Here is a 14,230-nt window from a genome sequence, read left to right as displayed (position 1 = left end):
ACGTTACATCAGTTGTAGATTTCAAAAATATTAACCCGAAGATGAAATGCATATGATGCAGTGGTTGGCAATGGGTATCTCCCGAAGGAATTAACAGATAATTACAAGAATGTTAAATTCTTCAACAAAAATCATCTTGCACCAATATAAGTAAAAGGAATTAAAGGAAGTTTCAAGTCAAGATGAACTTCACCTTTGAACAAAAATTTCACACGAATAAACAATTAACAGGACAACTGGCGCGTATTTGTGGCTGTTCATCTTAATACATTGATATAATTATTGTAATTGGGTATTTATTGGTACCTTAAGACATTTACAATGTATAGGACAAATCAAATGAAAAATTTAAAAATCAATTTTCGGGAACTTATTCTACGATGACATTAATCGAAAATCCTGTAGTAAACTTCCCGCATTATTTCACTCAAACATAAAACTCTCAAATGCAACCACTTTTTTGGGTCTCCCAATAGAAGGAAATTTTTTGTCATCCTCTTCCTTCACAATCTTTCTGATTGTGGAAATATTCTGCTTTAATATAGGTCGTTTAGATCGAGAAGAAACATTGGGTATATAAATTCTCTTACATTGAATATGTTCGCTACCGTCTGACGTATTGTGGATTTTAGAATATCAGGGTATAACTATTCGAACGAGCTGACCTGAATTCTAAATAGCACTTCCTGAAACCCTGTCTCTTTTTTCAATCACTTTCGGCATTTTCGTAATAAAAATTGATATTAGTTGTGGCAACGGCGTTATGACATTTACGACATTTCATGAGTGCCAACCTTACTCCGTTCTAGTAACAAAAACTTGAGAAAATTATTTCATGGTCAACCGACTGCCAAAATAAATTTGAATGAAGTATAGTTGAAATTTCTCAAAATATACGCACAAGATAATGAGAAAAACATTTCTCCCAGAAGGCTGCATATTTGACCACATGTTTTTTCACGAAGTAAATTAGTGATGTTCTCGGAAAGTCCTGTTCGAAAAAAAGGCCCTCTGAAGCCAGAAACATTAAGAGCAGTGACTTTTTCAACATGAAGTAGCGGCAGGTGAATCTGTTGTGGATTTCCCGATCCCCAGATTCCTGTACAGGTTGCATGGAGCTGTAGCCTCTCGAGACCGGTGCATAAATCTTGACCATCCTGGACGTTTCGAACTTTCGTCCGTATCTCCTTATCGGCAGTTTCATGTAGGTAAAGTTATTAGGTAAGCAGATATCTAGAAACATTAATTCAAACATTATGCAGGTAGATATCTACATTTTTCCGAGCCTGCTTGTTAATAAATCGATCCTCTTATCTCTCTTCATGGCGGATTAATTACTTCATTCTCTCTCTCGCGTGGAAATGATCGCGGTAATTTTTTTGTATTCTTTATGAGGAATTATCGCTACGTCTTATCTTCGATATACAGTTTCAGAAATGATCACTCAGCCTCGATATTTTTCTATCAATTTGAATCCGGAACAGAACAATACGAACATAAAAAAGGTCAATGAATTAATTATTTTAAGGACGTAAATAGAAATCATGTTTACAGCCGACATTAAAACCTAAAACACGAGGGTTTAATTCTCTAATTAGTTACAGTATAACCCTACTAAAACGTATAAGGGTTAATTGGTCTCATAGATAAGGATGAATTATGATGGTTGCGAAATAATAAATATTTATATTTCCATGATGGTAATGAATGACGAATATGCAAGTCACCTATTTGTTAGTTATATGAAAAAATGTAGATACATTTCGTATAGAGATAGAATCGAAATAAAATAAAATATCTGGCGAATCTTTAACTTGTACATGTATTTCGACAATGGATTCTTGAGGTCAAAAGAAACACTTTTTTCTCTTACCTTTTTTTCCTATTCGAACTAGTAAAAAAGATATAACCAATTTGAGTTTTCATAATGATCTATGCCACCTCTGGAGAAATAAATTTTCCTTCAGAATAACAAGCTGAATCTATGACACTACTTAGACATCTGTTTTAAACAGAGTTGTATATTCAGCCAGAGCTGAATAATGGTCAAATATTCATAAGTTGGGTACTTCGTATTTTTAGTATTTTTATGGCATGTCTTGCTCATAATGAAAATTCTGAAAGATGTGGTTGGAATTGTATGCACAGATATGATCTTTCATATCAATGAAAAACTATATTCGGAAGATATCATTCCATTCGATGAAATTGTTTGTGAAATATAACTGAAAATTACATTTTTTATCTATTTTCAACAGCCTGTATCTGTTAACTTGATATAAATGGTAAAGGGATGAAGTGTTTCGACCTCAGAACAGAAATCTTTTGTTAAAATGTGTATTTGAAGAAGGCTTTTTTTTAACAGGTAAAGCTGGTCAAAATGAATCGTTTCACCAAAAATCACCAATACAAAACCTTCAAAATGACAAAGTTGACAACCTAGACCGTTTGTTAGCTAAATTATCGCAAATCAGTGGGAAAAAACTCATCTCCTGATTGGACCATGTGGTTTCGTTTAGGATATTGACTCGTTCGATATTAACGTGGTAATGAAAATAGAAACTTAGGATTGCCGAATAGTTCTCATTGTTTTTTAGTAATTTACACGATTTTATGAAATGACTCATTTCGATACCAACTGACAGAAGAGACTTAGGACACAAGTGTAAAAAATAGAATAATACTTCAAAATCTCACCGATACAATTCGTCTAAATTATTAATGAATTTTTTCACAACGGGCATCACAATCTTCTTGTTCTAACATTTCAATAATCGTCGTAAAGATGGGATGAAATGGGGAAACATCATAGCACTTTTTCAACATAACTAACATAAGCACTTTCAAGAAACTACCTCGATTTTTTACATTTTTTTTTCGCCCTTAATAGCACGATACAACAATTATGATTCTCCCAAAAGCGACCTGATGCATCTAATCCGATGAACTTGGTACTGAACCAACCATTGTCCAGCCATATATGTTTATGTTTTGTTTCGTTTTTGCGATGCCGGAGTCACCTTCCACAGTCCCGTACTTGTAATTCAATACAATTGTTTCAAACTTTTAGGGGTTGTATCTCAGCCATCTTGGATATTTTATATAGATAATTCTTTATGAAACGACTTATTTTGATGAGTTCTAACTTCTGTAAAAAAAAGCCTCACTTTTGAAAACATCCTTCTTATGTACATATCGAAGACTCGCCCAGTGAGGCAACCCTAATATTTTTGAAATGGGTAATGGGTTCTCAGTAATGCTGCAAAAACCCACCATTAGGTGCAATTCTGCATTCGCATTAATTCTCATCATCAGCATGAAAGGCTGGGAATATTGTAAGATCGAAGTCCTGGTCCCAAGGACTCATCGATTACAATAGATATGTTCAAACATTATCGGTAGTCATTTGTCTGCGCCTAGGCATATTCTGAACACCCACCATCTTGATGTAGCAAAGGTTCTGGGAAACATTATGCCAGATAGAACAAATTAATGTTAGATGTCAATGTTGATTTGCGAGACTTGTTAATGAACCTATGCAATCACCATTTGTGAAACGGAAGCTGGTTGGTTTATATTATTTAGTGTTGAAATTAACGGCAATAAGGTGGGTGGATTTTTCAATGAGAAAGAAATATTTGAAATTTGAATTTTTCTGGCCTGCGTGATTCAACCGTCAGCCTACCGTGATGTCTTCGATTTCTTATTTGTTATTTTGTCCAAATCTCTTTAATTCTCGGACATTTCGGGAAATACCTCTTCAGATAGCAAAGCAGGTTATACTTTCGGCAACCGTAGCACAAAATGGTCCTTTTTTCTTGTAAGAAGCATCGGTGGTTCAGTGGTAGAATGCTCGCCTGCCACGCGGGCGACCCGGGTTCGATTCCCGGCCGATGCAACTGTTTTTATTAATTTATCCTGCCTGTATGCAGCCTTCCTAACAACAGGAGATTCGACGTTATTACGTCGAATTACGTCGTTTCCAGGTGAACACATATATTATATCTGAATATCTCGGAATACGAGTATATATTGAAAAATTCTCAGCCTACTATAGAACCAAACAAAATTTCAATGTCAAAATATTTTATTACTCAACATATTCTCCTCTTAATTCGATACATTTATTGAAGTGAACCTGCAACGTCTCTATAGACCTTTCAAAAAAAATATTTCTTCTTGCTCTGCAAACCAGACCTCCACAGCTCTTATTACCTCCTCGTTGGAAGAAAATTTACGATCTTTTAAACTTTTTTTCAGTTGAGGAAAGAAATGATAGTCGGATGGAGCCAAATCTGGCAATTAAAACCCAAAATCACGAATTTTTTGCATGGCAACATGAGATTTGTGTGCAGGGGCGTTGGCCTGCAAAAACAAAGCATTTTGGATAGCTTTCCGCGTCTTTTCTCTTAAATTTTTTCCCGTTGAGTGGTAAGTAATGTCGAATAGTAATCTCCGGTTACTGTTCTACCCTTATCCAAACAATCAATCATGATTACTCCATGGCAATCCCAAAAAACTTGAGCAAGAATTTTTATAGCAGATTTTTGGAGAAGAAACTTCTTCTCTTCTCTTGGAGAACCAGAGACGCCATTCCATCGATTGTTGTTTTGTTTCAGGATCGTAGAAATGTACCCAAGTCTCATCCATAGTAACAGTTCGGTTTAAGAAGTCTAGATCGTTTTCAAATCGAGCACAGATCGAACGCGATGCTTCTACCCTTGCACTCTTTCGGTCAACATTTACCCATTTGGGGATCCAAATGTTGCAGCAACTTTTCTCATGTCCAAATTGACGTGAACTATATGATGAACGCGTTCGTATGAAATATTCAGTGCTTCAGATAGGCGTTTTAGCCCAATTCGACGGTCTGATAAAATCATGTCATGAACTGCATCGATATTTTCGGGGACTGACGCAGAAACTGGCCTTCCCGATCGGTCATCATCTTTAATAGTAAATTTACCTCTTTTGAAGCTTGCAGTCCAATTTTTCACGAAGGATATTGATCACCAAGGGTATTAAGCATGTCTTCGTAAATCTGCTTACCTTTTAACCCTTTTAAATACAGGTACTTGATGATGGCTCGATACTCCAATTTTTCTATTTTCACAATTTCGGTGGACATCTTCTTTTGATTTATTGCGTAACTTTGGTTTACTTCTTTGACCTCAAACTTCACACTGACACACCTAATGAGTTATTGTTCGTTGCTATGGTAACGCAAAATTTTTTCATGCATGGAACTGGTCTAGGCTAACTATATATCAATACATCCTTGTCAACCGAGATAACTGTGTGTATTGGTCATACTCAGCTTCCCAAAAATTAAATGTTTGTGTTTGGTATTTATGGCCCTTTTTTATACCCCTTAATCTCACTGGCCAGATGTATTTAGATTTATTGGAAGACGCTATTTATCCAGGCCTCGTGCATGTATTGGAGAATGCAGAAGACCATCCAACGATCATTTTCCAACAAGATGACACCAACACATTTCGTTTAATCGGTGCGCCAGTCGTACACCTCATTCGAAGGCATTGTCAAATCCATCCGAACGCTTTCCAACGCTTCGATTGCCTACATTAGTTGTCGTTCGACAAAATGGTCCTTCTAACTTATAAGAAGCATCGGTGGTTCAGTGGTAGAATGCTCGCCTGCCACGCGGGCGGCCCGGGTTCGATTCCCGGCCGATGCAAACTTTTTTCAATTGAGCGAGAATCAAAGTTTTGCCTTGGGTTTTCAAATTTCATGTTTCCCTTGCAGTTATATTATGAGAGTGTAGTTTGGGAGTATAACGAATATGTACCATCAATGACTAATTTAATTTTTATTACACTGTAAAATAGACATAAATCTATACAATGTGATGCTGCCAGCTGAATTCTTCAATTGAAGGCTCATTAATTTGTTTTATTCATACGATAAGATATAATGTCGCATTTTAAAGAAGCTCATACCGAAAAAAACATAATCAAGATCCCAATTATCGAGACAACAATAATTACACGGGTACTCACCTATCTGTTCTCACATTATTTAGCGAAACGTGCCACATCGATAATAGGGACGCGAAGCCCCGATAGATCTAACAATTACTCCTCTGACATTCAGGACAATCGTAACGTTCCAAACGGGCATTCTTGTGCTGTCCTGAGCGGGCAAACCACGACCTAAATACCCTGGGTATTTTGTAATGTCAGGTTGGCAATAGACAATACGTCATGTCCGAGCGTCGTAGCGAGATAAATCACCGGCTCGGCGATGTGGAAACGCCGTTTGTAGCCGTTGAGGTCAACGTTGCCAATTGTACCCACTCAGTTGGTACCAACAGAACCAATGAAATGGTAATCTGATGTGGTCTGAAGATCACAGTGACATACATCCACACATGTCCATATTTTCCATTAGATGGTAACGTCGCAATTCGAATAAGATTATGTTCAACAACTGACGACAGAGAAAAGTCAGGAAATCTCGAATGAGTAAAAAATGTATCATTGTAACCTCTAAATCGGCTATTGACAATATTGACATTGACATTTCATTGACACTGATCCTTTGGTCCAAATATAAGGTACTCTAACGATTTGTCAAAATCAGCTGATTGTTCGTTACCGTGGGGCACACAAAGCTTTTTATTATCGCTATAAAGAGACATTTCTGAAAAAGTTATAGTCTTATCACTCTAATCCAACGTCGTGAAGAACATTTTTACCAAAAACATGCACATAAAACAATACTCGACCAATGAGGCATGCGAATCAATGGAGGAAAAAGCACATGTGGTCTAAATATAGGTTGGGTTAGGTTAGGTGAGGTCAATGTTTTTCTTACTTTTGACACATGTGGTCTAAATATAGGTTGGGTTAGGTGAAGTGAGGTTAGGTTAATGTTTTTCCTAGTTTTGACATATTTGGAACTCTGATGATTTGTCAAAATCAGCTAAGCGTTGGTTGCCGTGGGGCACACAAGCTTTTTCCTCCACTGATTCGCATGCCGTTTTGGTCGAGTATTGCGTTATGTGCATGTTTTTGGAAAAAATGTTCTTCCCGACGTTAGGTTAGAGTGATTAGACTATATCTTTCTCAGAAATGCCTCTTTGCAGTGATAATAAAAAGCTTTGTGTGCCCTACGCCAACGAACGGTCAGCTGATTTGGACAAGTCGGTTAGGTGAGGTTGGTTAGGTTAATGTTTTTCCTAGTTTTGAAACATTTTGTCTATATACAGGTTGGATTTAGTTTCTATTGTGATGTCTTCATGAGAGGTAATGGGAGTAGTTAGTTTTCTCCGATCTCCTGAACAATTCAAAAGAATATTTTTCTAACACCTTTGCATCAATCGTGCTGGCGTTCTTCATTAAACAGATCTATTTTATTTATAGTTTTATGCACGACAGTTTTTCCTCGTACTTTTTTAGTAGATACACAGTAAATCATCACCTTTGGTTATTTTTTCAATTGGAAACTTGGCAACGTCGCCTGAGATATCAGAGGTATTCGGTACACGTACGACAGTACCCACACATAGTGTCTTTAATAGGTACTACTTCTCGTTTTACACTAACCGGATTCATAGGACATCCCGTTGTACTACGATAACGAGGAATTGTTTAATTAAATTGTTTCTCACCTGTGAATAATCAGGCTTGTGTTTGAAGACTACTGGTAGTGAGAGGTCTGATCGAATTGACCTTTAAAAAAAAAATCCGCAAAGTAAACTTCAAGGTTTGAAATTGGTAGGTATTAGGCATTGATAATATTCTTAAATTATAATTAATTTCAGTGATTTTCTACATTACTTGCCAATTTTTTTTTGCGGCTCACGAAATTATATAATTTTTTTCAATATGAAAAGTGTCATGGAGAAATTTTCCTGATATACTCCAAAAGTTTTTATGAATCAAATAATATAGGTCCTGAATAATGATCTCAAATCTGTTGAGACCTGAATGAACAGTGGAATGTAAGCGTCTCTGTAAGACTGTATATATTTCCTAAAATATCTACAGGGTGTAGCACAGCTGATTGACGAGTTTCAAAGGGCCATAAAACTTTTAAATGTTGCTGTGAAACGGTTCTATTTATTCGAATCAGTAGGGAATATAGTTTTCGTACTCAAGTCTTGAAAGCGATATTGCTAAGATGGCGGTCGTCAGCAGCAATATACTGATGTAGTCGATTTCGGAAGTTTTGGATCGCTTTTCGGCATATACCGAGTGGTATGGGCAGGATTTCTCCGGTTATTCGCTGCTAGGGTTGTGAAGCATGTTTAAAAACTTTATCTTCAAGGTAACCCAAGAAAGAAGTCGCAGATGTCCAAATCAGTAGCCAAGGGAACATCTGCCTCAGAAGAGCTAATGCAATTCAAGCTGTGTGGGCTATATCTCCATCCTGCTTCAACCAAGTTTTGATTGTGTTCCCAGAGGGGACAGAAACGCCAACTAAAAATTACAGACCCTAAGGAACGCAAAGAGCCCTTCAGCACCTACCTACTCCCACCACACCCCGCCGAACAATAGTCCTTTCAAACACGTCAATTGGCTCTACCGCACCCTGAACCTGCCATTTCTGTCTTTCAACTCGTCACTCCGTTTTAAAAAACCCCGAATGATATCTTCAAGGAATCGCCCTGGTTTTACCCGCGAACAACACATCGTTTTTTACCGAAAATACCGAGAATTCCGAACCTCCACTCATGTATAGAGAACTCCATTTGAATATTCAAAAAGTACAAGCACATAAAATCGGACAAATGAAGCAATTTACATGCCGGATTGTCACGTACAAATTGATGGATCTATCCGACGAACGGGCAAAGAGGACCCACGTAACGCCACACGGTATGAAAAAAATTCCGGAGAATAAATCACCGTGACGAATGAAAAATATGAGTATTGATACCTTCGCTACTAATTGAACGGGTCGCCCATCAATGAAAATCGGGATTTTAATGGAAATGACGCGAGGTCTTGACATTATTTTCGTGTGATATACGATACTAAGGCGGACACACGCGAACGGACAAACACGATGTCAGTTTCATATCATCATCATCATCATCAGATAATTATCATATAATAGGGAATACTCCTTCTGACGAAAATCATGTATTTTTTATGACATATCTTTGTAACGTCACATTTTGAAATAACCATTTCAACCGTTTCCAAAAAAAAAATATTTTAAGCACTTGAAAATGAATAACAAAAATGGGTATTTAAAATTTAGCGTTTCGATTGCACAAATAGGCAACATGGACTGAAATATGCCTTGATATAAAGGACAACAAATACATTATCTTGATGAGATAGACAAAGATGGCTGTCTATGAAGTCTGCGACGAACGAGGAAGGTCGTAAAATTTTATGGGATTTTTATGGCCGGTTGCAGTTGAGGCTCGCCAGTAAGTGCGCGCCTATAAATCAACAGCTGTTATTTTATGAATAAGCTGATCGGACATTGTTCTTTTCATTGTCTGGTAGGCACTGTTGCCAAATCGTATACTCGGAACCAAGCGATTCAAATTCAAACCCCATATTTGAAGAATGATTTTGAATAGTTTCCGCGGTGCATTTGAAAAAATCATGAGTGAAACTCATAATTATTCAGTTTAAACTTGCATATGCAGTGATAACCCAATTTGAGGAGAATTCCTCATTGAATCTACAGACTGATACTTTGACATACATATTACTTTATTATTTTAAAAATCGTCCCTGAAATAGCTGAAAATGATACTTAGCTTGTATCAAAACATAATTCTCGAAGAGAAAACATGTAAACAATGATGAATCTATGGTTCTTATACATATGGAAATCTTTTGAGGGGATTTCGTAGTAGAATCCCCCATAATCCGAAATTTGAATCTAGACACACCACGTACTTCATGAAGTGGCAACATTAGTCTTCTTCTATACAGGGTGAGTCTTCGACTCGTACAAATCTTTTAACTATATTTGAAGTTGAAAGAAACACTTTTTTTCTCCACCATTTTTTCCGAATCGGTTCAAAAGATACAGGCTGTTGAAAAACAATCTCACAAACGGTTTTATCGAATGAAATTAATTTTTTCATTTATTTGATTAATCTTTTTCGAACACAAGATATCACCCACGCCTTTAAGTTTTCTTATTATGACCATTACGTACCATGAAAATACCAAAAACTAAGTTGGGCCCAATGAATATTACAATGTTTTGTAAAATAATAGTATTCTTTATATTTTTTCGTATGCTCCGTTTTCGAGTAATTTGATATTTAAAAATTGGGTACTTTGGCTGAATACAACTCTGTTCGAAAGATCCACAAATGTGTAGAGTCACAGAGTTAGCTACTTATTCTGAAGGTAATTTTGTTTTTCCAAGGGTGGCATAGCTCATTATGAAAACTCAAAATGGCCATATCTTTTTATCAGGGCCAAATTGGATAAAAAAGGTATAGAAAAATAGTGTTTATTTTGAACGCAAGAATCTACTGTTAAAATATATGTACAAACCAAAGACTCACCCTGTATTCTAAACGAATAAGTCGCTTGTGACAGCGAGATGCAAAACATTCTGCAAGAATCCCTGACACTTTCTCCAGTTGACAACTTCCAAATACCCGAAAAATGCCTAAGAAAACCATCGAATATCAACAACTGTCATGAGGAAGCACAAGTGTCACCTGTGTGACGAAGCACAAGTGTCACCTATGTGCGAGGCATAAGTGTCATCTATGTGGCGATCGATGATGAGAGAAAATTGGCACTTATCAAAGTGGGGGTGTTTTACATGGATTGGACATATAAACGGGCGACCTCTTTTATACAATTCCCATCCTGAAAATGTTCATGAACCATGAGCTTGTTGCTTCTACTCATAGCCTCTATATGATATAAAAACAACAAATTCAAAATATCCCAATGCTTGAGAAGACTTCTCCGTTGACCCGTAAATACTCCTGGAAATCTCCGAGGTCTGAACTCTGGCGTGACGCCTCAAACGAGACCCGAGGACCTGCGCGTATAAATCCGTAAATGTATGTCCGTTTTAGGAAGAGGCAAATTCCTGCCACAAATCTCCCGGACAAATCCTCTAATAACTTACCGTGTGATTTGCATAATTATCGAAGACACCCAGGGGACATAATGAAGACTAACGGTAAGGACACCTGTTTCGAAAATGAATCGCCTTCGCAGGACGATTATTTTCACTAGATTATCGTTATAAGTCTTCGATTTTATTTATAACGATTTCGTAATCGATTTTTCGGACGCGCGGATGGATTTACGGCTTCGGTGCGCGAATCGGTGGTTGGGTGGTCGTGGTCATTGATGATTTTTCTCCGGGCGACCTTGATGGTTTCATTCATGGTTTATTTAGATCAGGATGACGAAAACTCAATCGGTGGACCTTTGACTACGAAAATGGAAGAGTAGAGCTCTACTCTTATTTTGGTTTTACATTGTAGAAAAAAGAAAATCCATAATTCATTAGAGTGAAATCAAGCTCCTTTTCTTGTGTGAATGAAAATAACCATTATGAAAAAAAAAATATGAGGGCCTACGTCCCACATTTTTTGCCAAATGTATAATTCCAACTCGCAAGTTGGAATTCTGAGATGAAGAAAGGAATTCTGAGATACAGGTCAGAGTTATGAGTTGCAGCTTGAAATTCTGAGATAAAAGTCAGAATTCTGAGTTGAACATTGTAATTCTGAGATAAAAGTCGGAAGTCTCAGTGGCATTGGCATTGGAATTATGAGATACAAGTCAGAATTATGAGTTGCAGCTTGAAATTCTGAGATAAAAGTCAGAATTCTGAGTTGAACATTGGAATTCTGGGATAAAAGTCGGAAGTCTCAGTATCATCGGCATTAGAATTATGAGATACAAGTCAGAATTATGAGTTTCAGCTTGAAATTCTGAGATAAAAGTCGGAAGTCTCAGTGGCATTGGCATTGGAATTATGAGATACAAGTCAGAATTATGAGTTGCAGCTTGAAATTCTGAGATAAAAGTCAGAATTCTGAGTTGAACATTGGAATTCTGAGATAAAAGTCGGTAGTCTCAGTATCATTGGCATTAGAGTTATGAGATACAAGTCAGAATTATGAGTTGCAGCTTGAAATTCTGAGATAAAAGTCAGAATTCTGAGTTGAACATTGGAATTCTGAGATAAAAGTCGGAAGTCTCAGTGGTATTTTGCAATTCTGAGATAAAAGTAAGAATTCTAAGATACAAGTTAGAATTCTCAGGTGCAGATAGGAATTCTGAAATGCAATTCAGAATTCTAGGTTATAGTTTGGAATTCTGAGATAAAAGTCAGAATTCTGAGTTGAACGTTGGAATTCTGAAATACAAGTCGGAATTCTGAAGTAAAAGTCAGAAATTTTTAATATATTTTATCATTCTGATGGCTTGATCAAGACCGTGAATTAAACACCATATTCGAATACAGAACAAGACAGTTTTTGAGTAGTCGAAACCAAGAGAAAAATAAAATCCAAATAGTTCCTCCAATATTTCCAAAAATAACATTTTCAGAGATCAAATGGAACAAAAACAAAAAATGTAATTCTAAAAATCTACTGCCACTAATTCATTCTCAAACTGCTCTCTAGTTCATCAGAATTCCGATTTGCAACTCACAAATCTGTCCAGTGTCTCAGAATCCTGACTCACCAATCTGAATATTGACCTGTATCTTAGAATTCCGATTCGGAACACAGAATTCTGATCTGTATCTCAGAACTCCGACTCACCAGTCAGAATTTTGACTTGTATCTCATAAATCGGACTCACCAGTCAGAATTTTGACTTGTATCTCATAATTCAGACTCACCAGTCAGAATTTTGACTTGTATCTCAGAACTCCGATTTAGCAGTCAGAAATTTGACTTGTATCTCAGAATTACGACTCAGAATTCAATATTCTGACCCGTAATCTCAGAATTCCGACTCACCTGTCAGAATTCTTATTTGTATCTCAGAATTCTGACCTGTTTCTCAGAATTCCGACTTACCAGTCAGAATTCTAACTTGTTTCTCAGAATTTCGACTCAGAACTAAAAATTCTGACCTGTATCTCAGAATTCTGACTTGTAAAGCAGAATTAAATTAGAAACTGAATATTATTTGAACTCAAAACTGATAATACGATTTTGACAAAATGAGTTTATAAACCATGACACGTGTTTCGCTATCCCAATAGCATCTTCAGGTGGGTGGAGGTAACACGTGTCATAGTTTTAAAACTCATTTTGTGAAAATCGTATATTCTCTTTCAAGTTCAATTATGGATTTTCATCAAGTATCGGTTACATCAATTCAATATTTGAATTTTTATCGAACAAAGTTGAAATATTGCGGTGATATTTAATTCATTGTCTGCTATTCATTCATTATAATTTTTTTCCTTTTCAGGTATGGTCAATTTCAATTAGTAGACGAAATATATGAAGAAATATTGAATAGTGGGTTGAAAGGTAGGTTCTCTTTCTCTCTATGCCGAAGAAGCTTCATACAAATCAATGAATTATTTTTGCTATGACAGAAAAACATTTATATTCCAAATTATCTTAAACTGAAGTGTTCAGTTTTCAAATTATAAGTCCAAACTTGTTGTTGCAGATCTTTATCATCCTCTTCACTCACAATCTTCCTGAGTGTGGAAACATTCAGCTGAAATATAAGCCCTTCAGATTTACATAAACATAATTATAATTTACTTCCATCGAATATGTTCGATACCGTCTGATGAATTGTCTAATTTAAAATATCAGGGTTATCATTAGAATGAACAGATTTCAATTCAAAATAGGTACTTTTTCTTCACTTTTGTGCGGTATTTTTGCAGCGTAAAAAGTAGCAGTTGGTGAATAGTTGTGGCAACGTAGTTTTGACATTTCATATGTGCCAACCTAACTCCGTCCTAGTTACTGTTTGTTATATTCCATTTCTACTGCAAAGTACTTTATACCGAGTGTAAATACTATGCAGTTGGATTCAATCGTGCTTCGAACATTAAGCATTGAGTAATCTTTCAATTCTTCCGAATTCCGAAGATACCACCATTTCAATTAACACCTTCACGACCGATTCAATTAAATGAACTCCTGCGAACTCGATTATAAACGAAGAAATGAAAATTCAATTCCGATAATTCCAATCGAATTGCAACATCGCAGTTTAATCTTGTATTTTCAGTCCCTAATGAAAATTTCTACATCGTTTCCACCGAGATA

At 36.4% G+C, this 14,230-nt stretch overlaps 1 protein-coding gene and 2 non-coding genes across 3 annotated transcripts in view; all 3 read left to right on the top strand.

Annotated features, from left to right (window-relative positions):
- Positions 1–14,230, top strand: part of LOC123322974 (dendritic arbor reduction protein 1-like) — a 287,319-nt gene that overhangs the window by 58,376 nt on the left and 214,713 nt on the right. The gene's annotated exons all lie outside the window — the stretch shown is intronic.
- Trnag-gcc lies at positions 3,828–3,898 on the top strand. The gene has a single exon. It is a non-coding gene; the product is annotated as a tRNA-Gly (tRNA).
- Trnag-gcc lies at positions 5,628–5,698 on the top strand. The gene has a single exon. It is a non-coding gene; the product is annotated as a tRNA-Gly (tRNA).

The sequence above is a fragment of the Coccinella septempunctata genome, chromosome 1 (assembly GCF_907165205.1).
Source record: "Coccinella septempunctata chromosome 1, icCocSept1.1, whole genome shotgun sequence".
Classification (NCBI taxonomy): Eukaryota; Metazoa; Arthropoda; class Insecta; order Coleoptera; family Coccinellidae; genus Coccinella; species Coccinella septempunctata.
This window is presented reverse-complemented; position numbering and strand designations above follow the sequence as displayed.